This window comes from Xenopus tropicalis, chromosome 5 (assembly GCF_000004195.4).
Source record: "Xenopus tropicalis strain Nigerian chromosome 5, UCB_Xtro_10.0, whole genome shotgun sequence".
In the NCBI taxonomy this organism is placed as follows: Eukaryota; Metazoa; Chordata; class Amphibia; order Anura; family Pipidae; genus Xenopus; species Xenopus tropicalis.
Genome location: NC_030681.2, coordinates 13530239 through 13556123, shown reverse-complemented (window position 1 = coordinate 13556123; position 25885 = coordinate 13530239). Strand labels below are relative to the sequence as shown.

The 25885-nt window shown below is 44.5% G+C and overlaps 1 protein-coding gene across 2 annotated transcripts in view; it reads right to left on the bottom strand.

Moving 5' to 3' along the window:
• The window catches only part of ptpn14 (protein tyrosine phosphatase, non-receptor type 14), a 57611-nt gene extending 36204 nt beyond the window's left edge, over positions 1–21407 (bottom strand). For both annotated transcript variants that reach the window (XR_004222851.1, XM_031903076.1), the window contains exon 1: positions 21037–21407. The gene's annotated coding sequence lies outside the window, so the exon portion shown is untranslated. The remainder of the gene's footprint in view (positions 1–21036) is intronic.
• Between the last annotated feature and the right edge of the window lie 4478 nt (positions 21408–25885).

Genomic DNA, 25885 nt, shown 5'->3' with positions numbered 1-25885 from the left:
CAAGTGCCGTTCAGTAATGACAATTAAGACAACAGAAGCCTTTGCTGAATGCGTTTTCGTTAAAGAACCCATCCGGCAGGTTGCTATGACAATACCAAGGGGGGGGAGAAATAACCAACTACAATCATATCAGTTCAATGATCGAAAGCCATAGACAATTTATTTGAAGTCTGCTTTTACGACAGACTGGTTATTTTTAGCAAGGACCGGAACGCCGCTCCCACGCATTGAAGGTACATTCACAAGGAGTGGGTTCTTTGTTCCCTAGCAAAAATCTAAAGCTTTGATAGAAAAAAAAAGGACGTTTACGAATGCAGCGCAATGCTCACAATTTAGAAGAAAAACTGTTGTACCTCTGGTCATGTATAGCAGTCTGGTCATGTTAGCTGTAGGGCTTAGTTGACCTTTAAAAATAAAGTGATGAATTGAAAGCTTCTCTGCTATCAGTGAGTTATGATACATCACAATTCCAAATGTAAAACATATTACAAAAAAAATGAATTTATGTTCAGTATCTCTAGAACTGAAGGGAGTTATAGGTACCACCTTGTACCATTGGGGGGGGAGGGTAACTACAGGGGAGATGTCAGGTCCGACTCATATCTATCTAGGAAAATGCAAGTTGTGGCCAACAGATGCATCACCAACATTCCAATGTGTATACGAAAGTCTAATCTTTGCTCAAGAGCTTACTAGGTTCAGTGTCGTGTCCACATTAACAAAATCACAATGGAGGTACAGGCGCTAGGTGTCCATGCAATATTAGCCCTATTGGGAGGGAACAAGTTGGCCTTGCCCTGGTGAAACATTTTCTGCAGAGCATTCTCTGTATCCCTCCCAACATACCAATATCTAACCCTGTGATCCCCAACCAGTAGCTCGGGGGCAACATGTTGCTCCCCAACCCCATGGATGTTGCTCTCAATGCCCCCAAACCAGGTAGTTACCAAAGATTTACCAAATTAAGCCCCCTGTAAGCTGATAGAGGCTGCCTAATAGCCAATCACAGCCCTTATTTGGCTCCTCCATGAACTTTTATGGTGCTTGTGTTGCTCTCCAAGTCTTTTTACAATTGACTGTGTCTCAGGAGTAAGAAAGGTTGGAGACCCCTGATCTAACCCCATTCTATCTACCCATATACCTCTCCTTCCCAGAACAAGGCATTAGACATTGCCCCATTCACTTCAGAGATAGAAGGTCAAATCTATTTAGCTGATGATCCCATCTGCACATGTCATTTTAAAGGGAACATCCCCAATGTGATCCATCAGGAACCTGCTAATAAACAAGATCTGGGCCTGGAATGGCCAGTCCAGACCACTGGTTGTCACTAGACTGGTCAGTTATGTACTTATTTAGGAAAAGGGCCAGGGGATACCATACTATATTGGAGGGAAACTGAATCCCTTGGGGAAAGAAGTGCTCTGTTACTTAAGTGTTATCTCTAGAGCTCACACATGAAATGGAAATTGAAAGCATGTTGCATTAAATATAGCGGTGCTGGACCCAATGCAAACTCTTTTAGAGGAACCCTTTCCCAAACCTCCAGTTTTTAGACAGATGTGTTGAAATAACCTATAAATTGGTACTTAGACCAGACCATCTTTGTTCCTAGGTCCCCAGCAAATACTGGTTCTTTTGTACTAATTCTAGCCCTCACCCATTATACCCCCTGGTCTATCAGTGTAGACCCTGTGTCTTGGCCAAACAGTAATGATTATTAACACGGGAATGTTGGCAGGTATTTCTCTTTCTAAATGTTTAAGTTCATGAATCCTGCTAGAATCAACTGCAGGTCCATTGACCCCAAAACTTGGCAAAGAGCTGCTTGATAGTAATAATGATGATTGAGTGGAACTGCAACTGGCAGGGGTCTGCAGTAACCCTCACCTATTAATAGGAGAATCATCATACTAATCAGCTGGATATTATACTACATGTAGAGAAAGTGTCTATAAGGCTATACACATGCTGAATTTAGGGTTCTCCAACTGATTGCCCTACATATTGACTGATTTAGCCATCTATGTTGAAAGTGAGTAGGGACAGCAACTCTCCTCACTTTCTCATCTGTCAATTCCCCATCCACTATTGATGCATGGTTCAGCCCCAACCCCATAAGACAGGTGGGTTTAGGCTGAGCTCCTTCAGCTGTTGGCTGCCCTGACTTTCTGCTACTCCCTTCATCCTTCTCTGCCCTTTTGCCACCTCTTTTCACTGTTGGATGAAACTCCATGTATGGAGAGTCGTGGTTGGAATCAAACTCCAGCACTGCAAGAAAGCTTCCCATGTACAAATATAAGTTATAATTAAAGAACAAGCAAATACTCAACACAAAAAGGGGGGGGTTTATCTTCCATGGCTCTTTCGGATAAGATCTTATCCAAATGAAAAATAAGCCTTGGACTCCGTCTCAAAGCAGGAACCTTCCTTCCCAGGAAATATTGAAAGTACACAGGTCTTTCATTGCGGAGAGGCTCCTGGAGACAAACACGTACTTGTGCTGCCCACGGTGTGGGCCGAGAGAAAGGGGAGAGAGAGAGAAACTTGGCTTCTTGATCCTAATACTTAGAATTAAGATTTATGAGACTGTTGAGAAGAAGGTTCCTTTGAAGTGACTCAACCATCTTTGATTGGCTTTGCAGAACAAGAGAGCTATAAAAGGCTTGCTTTGATTCCGCTAAATGTGTTTCCCCCATCTCAGGCTCAAGAGCATATTTAGTGAAAAAAAAAAAAATCACATTTCCTTTCTATCACTTCTCCTCCCAAAGACTTGTCAGGCTCGGGCTTCAGACAGAACTTCACAGGCACCTTTCTTTGGCACTCCTTGGAAGTGACCACAAAACAGTCGCCAATATTATTATACATGGTAAATCGAGCGTAAAAAGAAGGTAAAAGTCTCCAATGCTGAACCACAGGAAGGTATAGTAATTAACTGCTAAATATCCAACGCCCAGTCAGGTGATAAGTTTGCACTAAGGATAAGAATTCAACCCAACATTCAACCCAAACGATTCTGGCTTCCTTGCCAGCCCAAAGTGGCCACAGTCTGCAATCTGAAGAGGCCTCCAGTGAAACCCCTGTATCTCCAAAACTAGACAGGGATCCCCAACCTTCTTTGTCTGTGAGCCCCATTCAAATGTAAAAAGAGTTGGGGGGGCACAACATATGCAGTACTTTTTCTATTTAGGGTTACCCAATAGCACATACTACTAAAAAAGTATATTTTTTAGGAAACTGGCTTAGGTAGATGAAGCAGGGTTTTACACATGAGCTTGTTTATTCAATATACTTTTATAGAGACCTACATTGTTTGGGGGTATAGTTTTCCTTTAAATATACACCCCCGCTTGCCGCACTGGGGCCTGTTTGCTAATCAAACACTTGCCAGCCTAACTGATCTATGAAAGTGTCACTGGCTCGGGAAGCAAATTTATTTAATTAGAGGAATCCGTGGGAGACGTAGCTGATGAATCTGATGAAGTTGATGTTGGCACACATTCATAGGAAAATTACTCATTCCCCCCCCCCCAGATAGATTTGTGTAGGAAGGTAGGATTGGTAGGTCTCTATCTTGTGGGCTGTATATATATATATATTTATATAGAGAGAGAGAGAGAGAAAGAAAGAAAGAGAGAGAGAGAGAGAACCTATTTGGGTTGGATATATACAGAAAGACATGAATTATAGCTGGCCATGCCTGGGGCCAAATTGGGCTAAACCGAATGTTAGCCTAGAGGCAATGATCAGAACATACTGCATGCCTATGGAGACATGTCGAGTAAGGACCACTTCATTAACCAATGGGATATATAAACCTGCTCAATAGATATGTGAACATTTTAAGACAGATATTGGTCAGACAGGCAGTCCCAAATACCCCATACATGTCTCAGGCAGTCCTAAATACCCCATACATGTCTCAGGCAGTCCTAAATACCCCATACATGTCTCAGGCAGTCCTAAATACCCCATACATGTCTCAGGCAGTCCCAAATACCCCATACATGTCTCAGGCAGTCCCAAATACCCCATACATGTCTCAGGCAGTCCCAAATACCGCATACATGTCTCAGGCAGTCCTAAATACCCCATACATGTCTCAGGCAGTCCTAAATACCCCATACATGTCTCAGGCAGTCCCAAATACCCCATACATGTCTCAGGCAGTCCCAAATACCCCATACATGTCTCAGGCAGTCCCAAATACCCCACACATGTCCTGATCAGCTGCCGAATTGGTCTGGAACAGATTTTATTTGCCTGTTCTTGGCCAGTTAAAGGAGAAGGAAAGGCTGAATTACTGGGGTGCCAATTTATTAGGCACCCTCCCTACAGTGATTATAATTGTTTACCTTGGACTCAAATGTGAAGACTTTTTTACGCAACTGCTAACTGGGTCCAACCCGCAGAGAGGTACTTTCCCATGAAGCACCCCCTTGTGCCCAAAGTTTGCCAAACGAGTGAACCTTCTTCCGATTTTCCCACCACCAAGTTGAACAATACTGGGCTGATTCAATCATGTGGCCATAGGGCCAACCGATTTATTTATAACGGTGAGCATAGGGGCCATTGGACCAAGGACCACTTGAACGAGCCGATGCAGATCCCAATCCGACAGAAAATCAAACCTGCCTGATCAGGATCTGCCTAATTTTAGGCCAGATATCAGTCAGGTAAGCCCATTGGCAGTGCCGAATGTGCCTGTGTATGGCCACCTTTACACAGTGCCCCAGAGGCAGCAAATACACTAAACCCCAGCCCCCCTAGCAGAATGAAGGAGAAATCATACTCTGATGCCCCCTCCCCAAGGGAACACATTGCACACAGTAAGATCCAGGTTGCAGGATTGAGATGATTGGTTGACAACTCATCGATGAGTAATTATATGACTATTTGCAGACAAGGTCGGCTCAGTGATGACTATCACTCACATGGACTGAATCTGGTAAACAGGGGGTTGCTACGGCCGTCACCACTGCATATAAACTCCTGCCTATTATAAATGTGGAGCTGGGGCCGGGGGGGCTTGGGCAGAGAGCTTTATTATAGAGCTCAGATATTTATTTATTTTTACGTCCAATTTATATAATTTTTTAAATTAAGATTTTGGAGCAAAGAAGCGGCATGAATTCAGTCTTAAGGTCCCCATACACTGTTGCCAAGCGAGCGGATCTTCTCCCGATATCCCCACCTACAGGTGGGCGATATCGGGAGAATCCAGGTTAATTTGATCGTTTGGCCCTGGGGCCAAACGATCGAATTATAATGAAGGGCATATGCAAAGTTGGTCCGGGGACCACATCAACGAGCCAATGCGGTCCCCGATCCAACTAGATTTTCTAACCTGCCCGATCGAGAGCTGGCAGATTTCAGGGCAGATATCGGTCAGGCAGGCCCGTCGGAAGTGCCCATACACGGGCCGATTAGCTGTCAAATCGGCAGCTACTATCGGCCCGTGTATGGGGACCTTAAAAGGACAATAATAGATTAAATGACTGGGGGTGCCAATAGGTACCTCCTATTTGGGGCTCATTTATAAACACTGGGCAAATTTGCACCTGGGCAGTAACCCATGGCAAATGTGTGATTTCATTGTTCAACTTGCAGCTGGCTGAAAATAGCCAATCACCGGTTGGTCGCTATGGGTTACTGCCCATAGGCCAAATTGCTTAGTTTTTATAAATGACCCCAAAACACTAACCTAGGCTAAGGCACCTCTCCTCTAAGAAAAGTAGCGGGGGCATTGTTGCCGCCCCACACTTGTGCAGAGACTACATGGGAGAGGAAAAAAGATGGTGCCGTGTTGCTCCCCATGGAAGTACCCGTACCCCATGCTGGTGCATTTTTATCACAAGGAGGGAAAGTTAGCCTTTAACACTAATAGGGGTTGTCTATAAGGAATGCTCCGCTGCCCAAAGCAGCTCAAACATACACACTCACATACTGCATTGCCCAGACCAGGGTCAAGGCTGTAATTAAGGGGGACGAGAAGGGTTTGCGGCAGCTTTTGGGGAGAGCTCTGAGGCGTAAGTTGAGCGGAAAGCACAAGTAATGCACGCCTCGCTTTGCCTGGCTGTGGAATGCGATACACCTATTTATAACACAGCTCACTGGGCTGGAAAGTTGTTGGGGCCAATCCAATTAAACCACAGGAAACGAGACGCGGCAATAAATCTGGGGGGGGGTGCCAGCATCCTTTGGCTATCTCCATAATACATGCGCAGGTGTGAGTGGCACCAGATAACCTTTCCTTTAAAATGGTTATTTACATTTGAAGCACCTGGCCCTTGGAAAAACACATTTATTACCCGTCAGTTTTAACATAAAACTTCCCTCAGTCTGGCGAGTGGGCATGCAGTTAACCCTTTCCTTGCTGAGATAAAAGACTCTTTTCTGCTTTACACTAAAAAGTGTAATAATAATCAAATTATTCTTCCTTTCTCTCCCAGAGGTTCGGTCTCACTTTATGGCTGAGATTCTAGCTATCTGTATAACAGAGCATTCTGTCACAGTGGCACAGATCCTATCTGATCCCCCCCATTGTAAGCAGCAGTCCTGCCCTGCTTTATGGCTGAGATTCTAGCTATCTGTATAACAGAGCATTCTGTCACAGTGGCACAGATCCTATCTGATCCCCCCATTGTAAGCAGCAGTCCTGCCCTGCTTTATGGCTGAGATTCTAGCTATCTGTATAACAGAGCATTCTGTCACAGTGGCACAGATCCTATCTGATCCCCCCCCCCCCCATTGTAAGCAGCAGTCCTGCCCTGCTTTATGGCTGAGATTCTAGCTATCTGTATAACAGAGCATTCTGTCACAGTGGCACAGATCCTATCTGATCCCCCCCCCCCCCCATTGTAAGCAGCAGTCCTGCCCTGCTTTATGGCTGAGATTCTAGCTATCTGTATAACAGAGCATTCTGTCACAGTGGCACAGATCCTATCTGATCCCCCCCATTGTAAGCAGCAGTCCTGCCCTGCTTTATGGCTGAGATTCTAGCTATCCTATCTATCTATCCATCTGTGTGTATGACCAGCTCAAGCGATACTAACAAGGCATTTATCAGTATCCTGTCAGTATCACTAATTATCTGAAAGGCACACATGGTTTTCCAACACAGCTCTGTGAAAACACACGGGGGTGGGGGGATAAAACAGTATTTTGGCTATAGGTCTCACTACTTCAACAGAGCCAGTTTTGTATCTGACCATTAAAGGTAATATAAACCTCCAAATTTGGCTTATATCCCATTTAAACACTGTTTTTTTTATGAAGTTACATTACTCCACACAAATCAGTTTGTGGTGTCAGTCAGGGAGGCCATCGGGCAGGCCTTACTATGTGCAAATGCGACGGATGAATACAAATACCAGGCGCTCGCTGGGCTTTTCCTTGCTATACGGATTATGCCTGCTTGTGGTATTCTGATCACATGACACGGAGCGGCTTATTGTTAGGGCCTGAGACCCCTGTATGAAAGAATGTTTATGTTCAGACATATTTCCCCTCACAATGGCACCACTGTGCGCTTCCTAAGAGACTGCCTTGGAACAGAAACACTCCCGCTCCGGCCTGCTGGAAACATGGCTTTTAATGGATAAAATCGGGCCCTTGGATAGGATTTCACAGAACATAACTATCCGTACTTCTGTTCATGAGTGGGAAGGGCCATACAGATTGCTTCAGGTATTTTATAGCCACATTTTATAGGTATTTTATAGGTATAACTGCCCTTATGAAGAAGCCCAGTGGGCAAAACACCTGTTCCCATAGTAAAGCATAGGGCACCCTTAAAGATACAAGTGCTATCATCCAGCTACCTATTGGCCACGTTGGAAAATCCCATAGGACAAGAACGGCATCAGTGTATTGGTGTGGCCTCCCCTCATGGGTTTCTATAGAGCCCTATGATTATCGGCCTGTTTTGTAAGCCTGTTTCTTAACCTTGCATCAGGGTTGTCAGATTTATTTTTCCAAGCTAGCCAAAGTCAGTTCTGAAACAAGCCCAAAACTAGCCAAAAGCCACTTTGAAAGTAGCCCAAAACTAGTCAAAAGCCACTTGGAAAGTAGCCCAAAACTAGCCAAAAGCCACTTTGAAAGTAGCCCAAAACTAGTCAAAAGCCACTTGGAAAGTAGCCCAAAACTAGCCAAAAGCCACTTTGAAAGTAGCCCAAAACTAGCCAAAAGCCACTTTGAAAGTAGCCAAAAGCCACTTTGAAAGTAGCCCAAAACTAGCCAAAAGCCACTTTGAAAGTAGCCCAAAAATAGCCCAAGAATAGCCCATCATGCGCAATGAAAAAAAAATCAAAGTACATATGGGAAAACCTGCCTTTTTAGAGCATATAATCACTTCCCATACCCTGTGCCCCCTCTCCAGTTACTGGGATGGCTGATAATTCCCTCTGTGCCCAGTCCAGCTGGGAAGTCACTACAGAAATACATTCCAAATGTTGTATTAACCCCAGACTTGATATATATATGGATGTGTTGAACTACAACTCTCAGCAGCCCTCAGATACCCTGAGAGTTATAGCTTAAGGACCAACTGCAGAACTGCCCCACATCCCAGTAGAAAGTAACAGTACAATCACATACCCTATAGAGCAGGGAGCAGGGGGTAGAACTGCCCCACATCCCAGTAGAAAGTAACAGTACAATCACATACCCTATAGAGCAGGGAGCAGGGGGTAGAACTGCCCCACATCACAGTAGAAAGTAACAGTACAATCACATACCCTATAGAGCAGGGAGCAGGGGGTAGAACTGCCCCACATCCCAGTAGAAAGTAACGGTACAATCACATACCCTATAGAGCAGGGAGCAGGGGGTAGAACTGCCCCACATCCCAGTAGAAAGTAACAGTACAATCACATACCCTATAGAGCAGGGAGCAGGGGGTAGAACTGCCCCACATCCCAGTAGAAAGTAACAGTACAATCACATACCCTATAGAGCAGGGGGTAGAACTGCCCCACATCCCAGCAGAAAGTAACGGTACAATCACATACCCTATAGAGCAGGGAGCAGGGGGTAGAACTGCCCCACATCCCAGTAGAAAGTAACAGTACAATCACATACCCTATAGAGCAGGGGGTAGAACTGCCCCACATCCCAGCAGAAAGTAACGGTACAATCACATACCCTATGGAGCAGGGAGCAGGGGGTAGAACTGCCCCACATCCCAGTAGAAAGTAACAGTACAATCACATACCCTATAGAGCAGGGAGCAGGTTGCAGAACATACATGTTAAGCCTGAAAGAGCAAAAAGGAATATAAAACGGAGCCTCTGTCTATACTGTCCAATTGCATGCTGGGTATTGTAGTTTTATATTAATCCTAGCTGTAGGCTAATTGTTAGATGCAAACTACATTACCCAGCATGCAGTGGATCAGGCACACTAGGGGGAAAAACTTTGCCTAGTTTCCAAACTACAAACCCGCCAAGGCTTTAAATTAGTAGCCCAATTTGGCGGAAAAAAGCCAACCTGGCAACCCTGCCTGCATCCCAGCATTCCATAGTATATCATCAGAGGCTAATGCATGCTGGGAGTTGTAGTTCAGTAACATCTAGGGGCACAGCTTTAAGAAAATGAAAGGTTCACATAAGTGACTGGCCAAATTTGCTCTGTGGTGCAAATGCCCCCACAGATTTAGCACCAAATGTTTTGGTTGGGGGGTAGATTAGATTAATCATCATCCAATCTGGAAATGGAAACCGCAAAATCTGAATCTGACTGAAATCTATGAAGCCCTAGCTGTGTGACCAGCTTTAGTCTGCGCTTTACGGGGACACGCCATGCTTAAGCCTTCTGCAGGATGGAATCAGCTGGGAACCCCCTACTCAAAGATAACTTAGTCTGCCCCTACAGACTTGGCATATGGAGGCAATGAGGGCTGACAAGCAGCCAATCACAGTGAGCACAGTGTTGGTGATACCCCAGCGCCTTCATCCATACAACCCTTGTCCTGCCATGACCTGAGACTGAACTTGCTCCTACGGCATGAACCCAAGCCAGCGTGGGCAAGAAGCCCCCCAAATGACCCTACTCGGAGAGGAGAAAAGGCTACTGTGCAGCTGCCGAGGTTGCCAAGCAGCGGTGCAGGGCTCAGTGGCCTCAGCAAATCACTGATAATCCATTTAGAAGACAATTGCCCCACAGTGAACTGGGAAGCTGTGTGACAGAGATCAAATGTCACCCGTGACTGCCTATCAACCCGAAATTATCTGGCAGCACGTACCCACATATGTGTATAGTCCATTAAAGGGGAACTCCAACCAAATGGGAAAAAATATATACATAAATGAAATATATATTGTGTAACTAAGGCTTTGGCAGCACAATATTGTTACTGTCCCTTTAAAAATGCCAGATGCTTGGGCCAAAGGCTAACAATGGAGCTAGCAATTTTAGTAAATGACTGAGATAACTTACACTTTCTTTCTTCTCTCGCTCCGGCTCATTGGCCTGTGCCCAGGGAAGCTTCATCCAACTGATCAGTAGGTGGGGGGGGGGTCCCCTGCACTTTCCCTCTGACTCAGTACATTCCCAGGACTCTGCCATTTCCTGCAGCGGCCACTCATTTTTGATTACCTATTGCTGTATGTTACTCATTTACAAGGCTCATTTTTTAAAGCTTTACACAAATTAAAGGGGAAGTATACCTAAAAGTATACTGTGTTTACTGTATTTATTCTCCTTATGAAGTTTCTGCACCAAGAACCTTATTGTGCAAGCAAGCAAAGGTAATATGGGTACAGCTCTATGAGACTGAATGTTATTGCTGGGTCCAAGTATAATAATGTTACGTAAGCCACTGGTGGCCCCAAATGTTTCATTTGGGGCCACCACAAAAAGTTAAATTGCCCAGGGTCGGTTCGCCATGCAGAAAACCTGAAAGCCGTACTATGCAAGATGATCTAAGGAAGTAGAATAGGCAGTACAACATGTATACCAGGTCCAGTTACCTATGGCAACTAGATCCGGTGGAAAATGTGTGACTTTTATTACTGTAACCTGTTGTAAATAGGTTGGAATAGCTCCCCCCCCCAACACTGTTTTTGGCTTTCTGTGGAGGCTACAGGTTGCATATTTGTAGTTGCCCTGTTGGACACATGTGGCTTTGTGTGAGAATTAGGGCCCCTGAACAAGCTGCAGGAATTCCCTCTCACCGGCACTTAATTCTCCCTTCCTCCAACCCCAACGGCAAGTTCCAAAAAACCACTCAGGGATGATTCAGCCATGACCTCCTCCAAACCACCCAGGGCTGATGGGGATTTGAAATCCTGCACTTTGTAAAGGAAACAATGATGGAGGCAACTGGGTTGCATGGGGCAGTTAGTGCCCCGGCCTCAGGAACGTAACCTTACCTCCCCCCTAAAAATTCCACCTCATTGTCCTCTTTGTTTGACCCCATTCATTACCTTCTATTGTTGGTTTTTTAAGGGCAAAGTAGTTTGTGGCCCTAATTGTTGCACGGGAAGAGCGCAACTGTGTCTTTCCAAGAAGCAATACAACGTGGCTATTAAGGAATTTCTTTCCCCCATAACTGTCCCGTGTTTAAATGGACAAGAATATCATAATGGGGCTAAAAATCCAAAGAGAGGCCATGTTCCTGGATATCTGACCAACTGGACACAAGTAAATGGACCCTATTCTCTGTAAATGCCGACTCAATAGCACTCCTAGTGGCCATCAGTGAGCTATGGAAGCTCCCACTCCAGCATAGAATAAAAACCCTGTAAAGCTACATACATATAAACTTAATAAACTCAGAACAATGGCAGGAAACATTCTAAAGAACAAGCTCGCTGTAACAAGCAGGGGTACAAATACACGGGTCGATCCCGATGTCGCCAAGTGAGCAGATCTTCTCCCGATATCCCCACCTACGGGTGGGCGATATCGGGAAAATCCAGGATAATTAGATCGTTTGGCCATGGGGCCAAACAATCGAATTATAACGACGGGTATAGGAAAAGTCGGTCCGGGGACCGTATCAATGAGCCGATGCGGCCCCCGATCCGACTAGATTTTCTAACCTGCCCGATGGAGATCTGGCCGATTTCAGGCCAGATATCGGTCGGCCAGGCCCATCGGTAGAGCACGGCCCCATTAGATTTCGAATCAGTCTAAGGGACCAATATCGGCAGCTAGAATCGCCCCGTGTATGGGGACCTTTACCCCTGGCAGAAATGCAGCGGGGACTCACTATCGCGGGGAAATCTGCCCCAGTGCAGTTACCTCTAGCAGCCAATTGGCAGGATTTTTTTTTTCAGATTAGTGCCCCATATGGCTACGAGTTGGTTTTAAACCAAGGCCACTAGTTACTTGGTTACAGATGGGACACAGGTAGCTGATAAAGGATCTCAAACCAGTGCAACAATAGAAAATGGAGGTCTGGCAGAGGGTGCTGGGCTCGTATCGCTAACGCTCCGTAGCTGTTAAGCATCGGCACGGGCGAATTCCTTCTTTTGTCGGAGCAGCAAACAATGGCTCACAAATGTAATTGCTGTCCAGCTGCCAAGCCGCTGTGAATAGGGCCCAGGTGTTTACATGCAATAGATAGCTGCCCTTCTGGATAGTGAGCCCCCCAGTTTTCCCTCTAGCTCCTGGGTGACTCTATGGCACAACCATACTGTCCTGCTTTATTCTATTACCCTTAATTTGTAGAGCGCCAACATATTCCATGCAGAGATTATACATTACTCCCATCGACCCCTGCCCCAAGGGAGCTTACAATCTAATGTCCCTATCGCATTCACATACTATGGTGAATTTTATCTAAAACCAATGAACCTGCCCATGGGAGAAACCCACACAGACATGAGGGGAACATACAAACTCCATGCAGATAGTGCCCTGGCTGGGATCGAACCTAGAACTCTAGCGAGAATGATTTGATTGCTAAGCACAGGGAATGGGTTCATAGGCTTTACTTGTATTTGTTATTTTTTTTACAGAGCGCTCACACGTTCCCCAATCTTCAGGCAGGGCCGAGACACACGATGCATTGTTGCCGTCTCTAACATGAGACTGTTATGGCTGCAGGCGCCTTATTTTGTCTGATCATGTGACATTCGTTCAAAACAAACACACACACACACTGTAACCTGATTTCCACTCACACACTCCCACTATGTACCACACTGAAATATCCCAGGGCTCCTCCTGTTTTGCATCTGGAAGACTAAGAAGACAGCAGTGTCATTTTAGATTGCAAGCTCCCATGAGAGCGGCCCTTGATGTTAATAATAATAATAATAATAATAATGACAGGACACTGCACTGAGCAAAGCAACATATCCCGGGAATTCTATTCCATAATAAGCTAGGATTTGCCTGTGCCATTCCATGAGAAGGCCTGGATGTTCCAATTCATTTAAAACAAGTAATTAGAAAAGTTTAAAGGGGACATTCACCTTCTGATGAACTTTTAGGGTAAATGGGGAGTAAAGAACACAACATGCAATGCCCAGGGGCCAGGTTCAGCTGCCACCTGAGGAGCAGGCCGGATGCTGCTCACCCTCATTAGCACCTACATCCTGTGCATATTATATATAGGATTAGCACTGCATTTATTCTTCCATGTGTTCTGGGGTATTGTACATGGAATTGCCACTGTATTTATCCCGCTAAGTGTTCTGGGTATATATATAAAATTGGCAATGTATTTATCCTGCCATGTGTTCCGGGTATTATAGATGGAATTGGCACTGTATTTATCCTGCTCTGGGTTCTGGGGTATTATACATGGAATTGCCACTGTATTTATCCTGCCATGTGTTCCGGGTATTATACATGGAATTGGCACTGTATTTATCCTGCCGTGTGTTCCGGGTATTATACATGGTATTGGCACTGTACTTATCCTGCCGTGTGTTCCGAGTATTATACATGGAATTGGCACTGTATTTATCCTGCCATGTGTTCCAGGTATTATACATGGAATTGGCACTGTATTTATCCTGCCATGTGTTCCGGGTATTATACATGGTATTGGCACTGTATTTATCCTGCCATGTGTTCCGGGTATTATACATGGAATTGGCACTGTATTTATCCTGCCATGTGTTCTGGGTATTATACATGGAATTGGCACTGTATTTATCCTGCCATGTGTTCTGGGTGTTATACATGGAATTGGCACTGTATTTATCCTGCCATGTGTTCTGGGTATTATACATGGAATTGGCACTGTATTTATCCTGCCATGTGTTCTGGGTATTATACATGGAATTGGCACTGTATTTATCCTGCCATATGTTCCGGGTATTATACATGGAATTGGCATTGTATTTATCCTGCCGTGTGTTCTGGGTATTATACAAGGAATTGGCACTGTATTTATTCTGCCATGTGTTCTGGGCTATTATACATGGAATTGGCACTGTAATTATCCTGCTGTGTGTTCTAGGTATTATATATGGAATTGGCACTGTACTTATCCTGCCTTGTGTTCTGGGTATTATACATGGAATTGGCACTGTATTTATTCTGCCATGTGTTCTGGGGTATTATACATGGAATTGGCACTGTATTATTCTGCCATGTATTCTGGGGTATTATACATGGAATTGGCACTGTACTTATCCTGCCTTGTGTTCTGGGTATTATACATGGAATTGGCACTGTATTTATTCTGCCATGTGTTCTGGGGTATTATACATGGAATTGGCACTGTAATTATCTTGCTGTGTTTTCTGGGGTATTATACATGGAATTGGCACAGTACTTATCCTGCTGTGTGTTCCGAGTATTATACATGGAATTGGCACTGTATTTATCCTGACATGTGTTCTGGGTATTATACATGGAATTGGCACTGTATTTATCCTGCCATGTGTTCTGGGGTATTATACATGGAATTTGCACTGTATTTATCCTGCCATGTGTTCTGGGTATTATACATGAAATTGGCAATGTATTTATCCTGCTGTGTGTTCTGGATATTTTATATGGAAATGGCACTGTATTTATCTTGCCATGTGTTCTGGGGTATTATACATGGAATTGGCACTGTATTTATTCTGCCATATGTTCTGGGGTATTATACATGGAATTGGCACTGTATTTATTCTGTCATGTGTTCTGGGGTATTATACATGGAATTGGCACTGTATTTATTCTGCCATGTGTTCTGGGTATTTTACATGGAATTGGCACTGTATTTATTCTGCCATGTGTTCTGGGGTATTATACATGGAATTGGCATTGTATTTATCCTGCCGTGTGTTCTGGGTATTATACAAGGAATTGGCACTGTATTTATTCTGCCATGTGTTCTGGGGTATTATACATGGAATTGGCACTGTAATTATCCTGCTGTGTGTTCTAGGTATTATATATGGAATTGGCACTGTACTTATCCTGCCTTGTGTTCTGGGTATTATACATGTAATTGGCACTGTATTTATTCTGCCATGTATTCTGGGGTATTATACATGGAATTGGCACTGTACTTATCCTGCCTTGTGTTCTGGGTATTATACATGGAATTGGCACTGTATTTATTCTGCCATGTGTTCTGGGGTATTATACATGGAATTGGCACTGTAATTATCCTGCTGTGTGTTCTGGGGTATTATACATGGAATTGGCACAGTACTTATCCTGCTGTGTGTTATGGGTATTTTACATGAAACTGGCACTGTATTTATCCTGCCATGTGTTCTGGGGTATTATACATGGAACTGGCACTGTATGTATCCTGCCATGTGTTCTAGGTATTATACATGGAATTGGCACTGTAGTTATCCCGCTAAGTGTTCTGGGGTATTATACATGGAACTGGCACTGTATGTATCCTGCAATGTGTTCTGGGTATTATATATGGAATTGGCACTGTATTTATCCTGTGTTTTCTGGGTATTTTACATGGAATTGGCACTGTATTTATCCTGCCATGTGTTCTGGGGTATTATAAATGGAATTGGCACTGTATTTATACTGCTGTGTTTTCTGGGTATTTTACATGGAATTGGCACTGTATTTATCCTGCCATGTGTTCTGGGGTATTATACAGGGAATTGGCACTGTATTTATCCTGCCATGTGTTCTGGGGTATTATACATGGAATTGGCACTGTATTTATCCTGCTGTGTGTTCTGGGGTATTTTCCATGAAACTGGCACTGCATCACTGGCACTCTATCTACGATGTGTTCTTGGGTATAAAACACATAATTAGTACAATATTTATTCAGCCATTTGGTATGGAGCATTATACATGGAATTGGCACTGGAACAGTATGACATAAATCTGTCTACAAAAGGTCACTCTTGCTTCTCACATTTCAATGCCTGGTTGCTAGGGTGGGTGAGAAGAGCAACTATAAAAACTGTATCAATACTTTACAGTTGCATGACAAAACACCAATTCAGAATAAACAGAAGATGAAGGCAGAGTAATTACTCTCTACAACATGGTGAAAGTTAGCCCTAAGTTAACTTTCCCTTTAAATCTAGACTTTCTTGTCTGAGGCCAAAGACTTTAAAGAGATAATGGTTATTATTATCCTTAATACATAATTCCCTCAGTCCCTGCCCCAGTGGAGCTTACAATCTAAGGTCCCTATCACATTCCCATCAGTCCCTTCCCCAGTGGAGCTTACAATCTAAGGTCCCTATCACATTCCCATCAGTTCCTGCCCCAGTGGAGCTTACAGTCTAAGGTCCCTATCACATTCCCATCAGTCCCTGCCCCAGTGGAGCTTACAGTCTAAGGTCCCTATCACATTCCCATCAATCCCTGCCCCAGGGGAGCTTACAATCTAAGGTCCCTATCCCATTCCCATCAGTCCCTGCCCCAGTGGAGCTTACAATCTAAGGTCCCTATCCCATTCCCATCAGTCCCTGCCCCAGTGAGCTTACAATCTAAGGTCCCTATCACATTCCCATCAGTCCCTGTCCCAGTGAGCTTACAATCTAAGGTCCCTATCACATTCCCATCAGTCCCTGCCCCAGTGGAGCTTACAATCTAAGGACCCTATCACATTCCCATCAGTCCCTGCCCCAGTGAGCTTACAATCTAAGGTCCCTATCACATTCCCATCAGTCCCTGCCCCAGTGGAGCTTACAATCTAAGGTCCCTATCACATTCCCATCAGCCCCTGCCCCAGTGAGCTTACAATCTAAGGTCCCTATCACATTCCCATCAGTCCCTGCCCCATGGAGCTTACAATCTAAAGATTCCTATCGTGCAGTGTCTGCTAATCAGCTGGCTGCACCTACACGGTTTCAGGAGTCTGAACCAGCAGTGCGGAGAATGTAAAGATAAACTGCAAAATCTCAGTACAGGGGGGGGGTGAAACAAGTCGTAACCGTGAAGAGGAGAGAGTGAGCGGCTGTAGAATTTGGCCAGTGCAGACTTGACTATTCGCTAACAAAGGGGACAAGGTAGATCCTTGGAATGAGGGGGCGGAGCCAAGTCTGGCAGTGTAAACACACACACACACACACACAATGCACAGATCCAAGCAGGATTCAGCATCATGGTATGAAGGAAAGAGACAAGTCCCAGCACAGCCTTTAAATCAGGCGACAAAGACGATTTAACCCTTACACGCCTGCAGGTAGAACCCAAGCTCACATTACACAGGGGGATCTGTAAACCCAAGCGACACTTTTTATTATTATTATTATTATTAACATTTATTTATAAAGCGCCAACATATCCCGCAGCGCTGTACAATAAGTGGGTTTCATACATTGGACATAGAGTAACATATAAAGCAATCAGTAACAAATACACGAGGTGAAGAGAGCCCTGCCCAACAGAGCTTACAGTCTACAAGGTGTAATTCTTTAGCAGTCATGCATAGGTTTATGGCTCCAGAGTGTAAGCCCTTCTGCCGACAGTGTCTCTGTATTTGTATTGGTGTTTATGCAGCACAAGAGCAAGTGACCGGCACATTATACTATAATCATAAGGCCGAGAAGCTCAATGCCCCATGCCATGATAATACTTTATATAGGGGGGCATCCCATAGAGACAGTCACATACACAGCAAGAGAGAGATGCATTTAGCACAGACAGACGAGCTGAATCCCTGTAGATTGTAAGCTCTTTTGGGCTCTCTTGTATTGGTTATTGGTTGCTTTATATGTTACTCCAATGTATGAAACCCACTTATTGTACAGTGCTGCGGAATATGTTGTTGCTTTATAAATAAATGTTAATGTAATAATAATAATAAAATCCTTAGGACTTACAACGGGGGGCTCAGTCTTTAGCAATGATGTGGAGCAGGACTATCCCCATGAAGACCAAAAGAATAATCTATCTCTGCTCTTGGGATCTACTGCCCTCCAGCTATAGAGATACCTACACATTTACCTGCCATGCTGGGGGGTTTGCCTGTACCCACCCCAAAATAAACACCTTATCAATACAAATCCCAGCATCCTCTAACAGGTACAACCACAGCAGCTCTCACCGAAACCTGTAAAACTGCAACTCCCTGCCCAGGGAAGCACCTGAACACTTCCAGGCTACCCACCCCCTCTCTAGATTGCAAGCTCTTGGGGGCAGCCCATTGTGCTAATATTTCTGTACAGCCCTACAGAGGGTACTGGTACTGTGTATAGAAGCCAGAGGCTGTATCAGTACTAGGGGTAATAATGTATAGAAGCCAGAGACTGTATCAGTACTAGGGGTAATAATGTATAGAAGCCAGAGGCTGTATCAGTACTAGGGGTAATAATGTATAGAAGCCAGAGGCTGTATCAGTACTAAGGGTAATAATGTATAGAAGCCAGAGGCTGTATCAGTACTAGGGGTAATAATGATTAGAAGCCAGAGGCTGTACCAGTACTAGGGGGTAATAATGTATAGAAGCCAGAGGGCTGTATCAGTACTAGGGGGTAATAATGTATAGAAGCCAGAGGCTGTATCAGTACTAGGGGTAACAATGTATAGAAGCCAGAGGCTGTATCAGTACTAGGGGTAATAATGTATAGAAGCCAGAGGCTGTATCAGTACTAGGGGTATAATGTATAGAAGCCAGAGGGCTGTATCAGTTACTAGGGGTAATAATGTATAGAAGCCAGAGGCTGTATCAGTACTAGGGGTAATAATGTATAGAAGCCAGAGGCTGTACCAGTACTAGGGGGTAAATAATGTATAGAAGCCAAGAGGGCTGTATCAGTACTAGGGGTAATAATGTATAGAAGCCAGAGGCTGTATCAGTACTAGGGGTAACAATGTATAGAAGCCAGAGGCTGTATCAGTACTAGGGTAACAATGTATAGAAGCCAGAGGCTGTATCAGTACTAGGGTAATAATGTATAAGAAGCCAGAGGCTGTAGGGGTAATAATGTATAGAAGCCAGAGGCTTATCAGTACTAGGTAATAATGTATAGAAGCCAGAGGCTTGTATCAGTACTAGGTAAAAATTATAGAAGCCAGAGGCTGACCAGTACTAGGGGTAATAATGTATAGAAGCCAGAGGCTGTATCAGTACTAGGGAATAATGGGAGGCGTAATACTAGGGGTAACAATGTATAGAGCCAGAGGCTGTATCAGTACTAGGGTAATAATGTATAGAAGCCAGAGGCTGTATCAGTACTAGGGGTAAACAATGTATAGAAGCCAAGGCGTAAGTACTAGGTAACAATGTATAGAAAGCCAGGGCTGTATCAGTACTAGGGGTATATGTAATACTAGTAAGTATAGAAGCCAGAGGCTGTATCAGTACTAGGGGTAATAATGTATAGAAGCCAGAGGCTGTATCAGTACTAGGGATAATGTATAGAAGCCAGAGGCTGTATCAGTACTAGGGTAACAATGTATAGAACCAGAGGCTGTATCAGTACTAGGGGTAACAAATGTATATGTATGCAGTTACTAGGGGTGTATAGAAGCAGAGGCTGTATCAGTACTAGGGGTAATAATGTATAGAAGCCAGAGGCGTATCAGTACTAGGGTAATAATGTATAGAAGCCAGAGGCTGTATCATACTAGGGGTAATAATGTATAGAAGCCAGAGGCTGTATCAGTACTAGGGTAACCAGAGCTGTAGGGGGTAAATGTTATATGTATCAGTACTAGGGGTAATATGTATAGAAGCCAGAGGGTGTACCAGTACTAGGGGTAATAATGTATTAGAAGCCAGAGGCTGTATCAGTACTAGGGGTAATAATGTATAGAAGCCAAGAGGCTGTTATCAGTACTAGGGGTAATAATGTATAGAAGCCAGAGGCTGTATCAGTACTAGGGGTAATAAGGTGTATAGGAAAGCCAGAGGCTGTACCAGTACTAGGGGTAATAATGTATAGAAGCCAGAGGCTGTATCAGTACTAGGGGTAATAATGTATAGAAGCCAGAGGCTGTATCAGTACTAGGGGTAATAATGTATAGAAGCCAGAGGCTGTATCAGTACTAGGGGTAATAATGTATAGAAGCCAGAGGCTGTATCAGTACTAGGGGTAATAATGTATAGAAGCCAGAGGCTGTATCAGTACTAGGGGTAATAATGTATAGAAGCCAGAGGCTGTATCAGTACTAGGGGTAATAATGTATAGAAGCCAGAGGCTGTATCAGTACTAGGGGTAATAATGTATAGAAGCCAGAGGCTGTATCAGTACTAGGGGTAATAATGTATAGAAGCCAAGAGGCTGTAGCAGTACTAGGGGTAATAATGTATAGAAGCCAGAGGCTGTATCAGTACTAGGGGTAATAATGTTATAGAAGCCAGAGGCTGTATCAGTACTAGGGTAATAATGTATAGAAGCCAGAGGCTGTATCAGTACTAGGGTAATAATGTATAAAGCCAGAGGCTGTATCAGTACTAGGGGTAATAATGTATAGAAGCCAGAGGCTGTATCAGTACTAGGGGTAATAATGTATAGAAGCCAGAGGCTGTATCAGTACTAGGGGTAATAATGTATAGAAGCCAGAGGCTGTATCAGTACTAGGGGTAATAATGTATAGAAGCCAGAGGCTGTACCAGTACTAGGGGTAATAATGTATAGAAGCCAGAGGCTGTATCAGTACTAGGGATAATAATGCAGCCAATCCCCATTGTGCACTTACCAGCATGGGCCACTGCTCATCTGTCCGGTCCGGAGATTGCGGGCAGCCAGGCTCCCAGTGAGCCCCCCTTGCCCCGGAGCAGCCGGATCCCCTAGTTCCTATAGGGAAGGATCCCTGTCCCCCTGTGCCAGTCCCTCTGTGCCAGTCCCCCTGTGCCAGTCCCCGTGTGCCAGTCCCTCTGTGCCAGTCCCTCTCCGGGCAGCAGTGCTGTAGCAGCACCAAGCGCTGGAAGTTAGGCTTCTGCACTGGGACAGAGCGGAGGGGAGAAAGTGGGAGGGGCCTGGGCTGAAGGGGAGGGGCCTGTTTTGGGGAAGGAGGAGGGTGTGCCTGGGAGAAAGTGTCTTGCTATGAAGTGTATCGGGCTCCTTCTCCCTCCTGACATCACAGGGCTGGAATCCTTGGAATGTGCAGCCAGTGGGGATGTGTCCTGGGCCTTTTTGTTTTGGTCGGATGGGAGGGGGGTGTGTGTGTTGGGGGGAGAGGCAACCCCCACCCTCCTGAATGGGGACTAAAACAAACAGCGCTAATGCAACCTGGCAAGGCTGGCTGAAAGGGTTAAACCCCCTTAGGCATGATTGGTTTGCCTGGGGCAGCTGAGTTTTGTCTTATTTTGTTTTGCAGGTGATCAGTAGCCTTCCTACCTAATGTAGGTACTGTATTGTATATATGCTAGGGTATGGGATACACATGGTATAGTATATAGGGCTGTTCCTGCTGAACTGTGCTTAGTACAGGGGAATCCCTATGCTGCCATAGTTTTATGGTATCTCTCTGTACAGGCTATGAGCAAACTTAGGGGGCTGTTCCTGCTGAATTGAGCTTAGTACAGGGGAATCCCTATGCTGCCATAGTGTTATGGTATCTCTCTGTACAGGCTATGAGCAAACTTAGGGGGCTGTTCCTGCTGAATTGAGCTTAGTACAGGGGAATCCCTATGCTGCCATAGTGTTATGGTATCTCTCTGTACAGGCTATGAGCAAACTTAGGGGGCTGTTCCTGCTGAATTGTGCTTAGTACAGGGGAATCCCTATGTTGCCATAGTTTTATGGTATCTCTCTGTACAGGCTATGAGCAAACTTAGGGGGCTGTTCCTGCTGAATTGTGCTTAGTACAGGGGAATCCCTATGTGCCATAGTTTTATGGTATCTCTCTGTACAGGCGATGGGCAGACTTAGGGGGCTGTTCCTGCTGAATTGTGCTTAGTACAGGGGAATCCCTATGGTGCCATAGTTTTATGGTATCTCTCTGTACAGGCTATGAGCAAACTTAGGGGGCTGTTCCTGCTGAATTGTGCTTAGTACAGGGGAATCCCTATGCTGCCATAGTGTTATGGTATCTCTCTGTACAGGCTATGAGCAAACTTAGGGGGCTGTTCCTGCTGAATTGTGCTTAGTACAGGGGAATCCCTATGCTGCCATAGTTTTATGGTATCTCTCTGTACAGGCTATGAGCAAACTTAGGGGACTGTTCCTGCTGAATTGTGCTTAGTACAGGGGAATCCCTATGCTGCCATAGTTTTATGGTATCTCTCTGTACAGGCTATGAGCAAACGTAGGGGGCTGTTCCTGCTGAATTGTGCTAAGTTCAGGGGTAATACCTAAGCTGGCATAGCATTCTAGTATCTCTCTGTACATCTAGAAGGCTGTTCCTGTAGAATTATGCCACATCCTTGGGCTACCTGGGCCCCTACTGCGTTCTTCTGAGTGTGCAGAACACAATAAGTAGGCTAAAGGTGGGATAGAGAAGCTTGTGGCCACCTAGCCTGGGAGACAATGGCAGAGGTAATGGTGGCCATACACTGTAAGATCCGCTTGCTTGACAAGGTTGCCAATCGAACAGATCTTATTCCGATATCCCCCTACAGGTGTACAATATCAGGCTAATTAAATTAAAATGGCTGCCATAGGTGCAATTGGATCGGCGACCACATCAGAAAAATCAAATCTGCCCAATTGAGATCTGGCCAGTTTTAAGGGCGGCCCATTGGTACCCAGATCAGCTGCCGAATCAGTCTAAAGGATTTGGAAATCGGCCGCGTATGGCCACCTTAAGTCAGTAAGGGCTGTAATTGCACCACCAGATGTATATGGTAACCTCTGCTTCCCATTCACAAACTACAGCAGCAACTACCACTGGATAAATGAAATAATGAAGGCATAGTGACCCTTAAAATTCATTGATGGGCAATATTCCCCCAAGCAGGTCCCAACGGATCCTCTAGCAAAACACTAACCGGGCACGTTGTTGTTTACCGTGCAACTTTACATTGTATTCCAGTCGGATTTCACACCAGGGGCCAATGTCAAGTCACACATGTGGCACCCCCCGCTGCCCCCCCCCGTCTCCTGTTATCCTTATAGTGAGTGCAGAGCAGCGTGGGAGGGGGCAGTAACCCTGGGACACCTGGCAGGGGCATAATGACTGGCTGCTTGCACAGGAGGTGTAGAATTTGGCGGCTTGTTGTCAGTGCCTTAGCACTCTCACGTTTAAATATACAGCACCCACTTCCGCCTGCAAAGAGCCAGCTCCACGGCAGCCCCTCAGGGACCCTGCCTTCCCCCTGGTAGATAAAACCTTGTCCCCTGGCTCCATCTCCATTAAACTCCAGCAAAGGAATTGTATGGAATAATAACAGCCGTTCCATAGCTCTTGTAGATTGTAAGCTCTTTTGGGCAGGGCCCTCTTCACCTCTTGTATCGGTTATTGATTGCTTTATATGTTACTCTGTATGTCCAATGTATGTAACCCACTTATTGTACAGCGCTGCGGAATATGTTGGCGCTTTATAAATAAATGTTAATGTAATGTAATGTAATGTAGCTTGGAGAAACCCCACAGTAACTGCTTTGTACAACAGAACCATAGGAAGGGCACCCCCTGTGCTTGTTTTGTTGAAACCTAATTGCTTGATAAATCACCCCCCCCCCATGTTTCATTTTACCTCGGCCACTGGAGGGCAGTGTTTGATTAGAGTCGTGAATGAGAACGATTAAGTGGAACAACAGGGGGGCTGCTAAGGACATATGGTATAAGGCTTTCTGTTTGTAGAATACCCTATCCAGGTATCACATGTGCAGTATACTTTATTCTTCCAGTTCAGGGGGGGTGTAGGCACTGTTTGGGGTTAACTTTTTTGGGAGGAAGGGATTCTAATGGACAAAGCAACTGATAGTCCACCCAGGGGGACAGGCAGCCGACCTCCCACTGTGGCTTTGCCCAATTAGGAAGTTCCATGAGAATCAAGTTAAACAAGTGGACAACTGTCAGGTTAAAGGTGCTATAACTTTTACCTTTAGTAGTCCAAGGTTACATTTGTCCAAGCAGCCTGCAAGAATTTAGATCCTGTTCCACAGATAGGCCTGTTAATGCTGTTCAGGAACTTCCTGCTTCTACAGACCTTCCAAAGGATATCTTCAAGTAGCATTAGAAGACCTGTACTATCTTTCCCAATCTTGACCAGCTTATTTTGGATTTTAACAATGAATATGCCTTCCCCAATTACACACAATTCTCATTATTTATTGATCATTTACATTTTTTATTGAACAAAGATGTAATAGACCTAAATAAATCTATGGTCCCTCCTTCTTTGGCTTCTCAGGGACCTTATAGACATCAGACTAAACGGGTCCTCCAAATCAAACATTTTTGCCTTTGGCCTTTCTTCTAGGTCCACCTCTGCTTTGACCTATGTCAGTTGAGCTTCAGAGGTATAGGTGGTCAAGCTCCGGGAAGCAGTTAACCATGGTTTTGATCAGTTCTTCTGCCAGAGTTTCAAAAACTTTGCTTTGATGGCTTTAAGGTGGCCATACAGGTTCAGATTTTAGTCTTCTTCCGACGAACGTTCAGATGTTGATCGTATGTTCAAATGTAACGATCTAAAACTAACACTGAAATTTTAGGATAAAGCCCTAAAAATACAAATGGGAGGATGTTCTGAACATGGAAGTTGGCAGCACCAATCGTATGAAAGTGACTTCCACTGTAAGTCCCCCAAGGATATCGTCAGATACACAATACATGCATTGATTCTTTATAGTTCTATAGTCTGTTCCAATGTTCTGCCTTCTTTCAGTAGTCATCAATGCAACACATTGGAAGATGGCTTCTGTAGGACTTGAAGAGTAACTAAATGGAGGAACCTAAGGATACAGGGTGTAGGCCTTCAAGGAAATGGACAAGTCAAAAACACCAGGAGGTGCCTACTTCTTAGGCCTCCCCTGGAGACAAAAATTCACCCCTGGCCACTAAGGTCTGAAGCAAAGTATCATGGGCCAGTTAGCTTTTAAAAGGAGAAGTCTACTGACTCAGGGTAAAATAGTTGTGATTTTCACCTCCAGGGTTGCAAATTGCCACCCTGGCTGTTTTGGACTTGTTCTTGTATGTATCTATATACAGGCATAGGACCTGTTATTCAGAATGCTCGGGACCAAGGGTATTCCGGATAAGGGGTCTTTCTGTAATCTGGATCTTTATACCTTAAGTCTACTAAGAAATCAATAAAACATTAAACCCAATAGGGCTGTTCTGCCCCAATAAGGGGTAATTATATCTTAGTTGGGATCAAGTACAGGTACTGTTTTATTATTACAGAGAAAAGGGAATCATTTAACCATGAAATAAACCCAATAGGGCTGTTCTGCCCCCAATAAGGGGTAATTATATCTTAGTTGGGATCAAGTACAGGTACTGTTTTATTACTACAGAGAAAAGGGAATCATTTAACCATGAAATAAACCCAATAGGACTGTTCTGCCCCCAATAAGGGGTAATTATATCTTAGTTGGGATCAAGTACAGGTACTGTTTTATTATTACAGAGAAAAGGGAATCATTTAACCATGAAATAA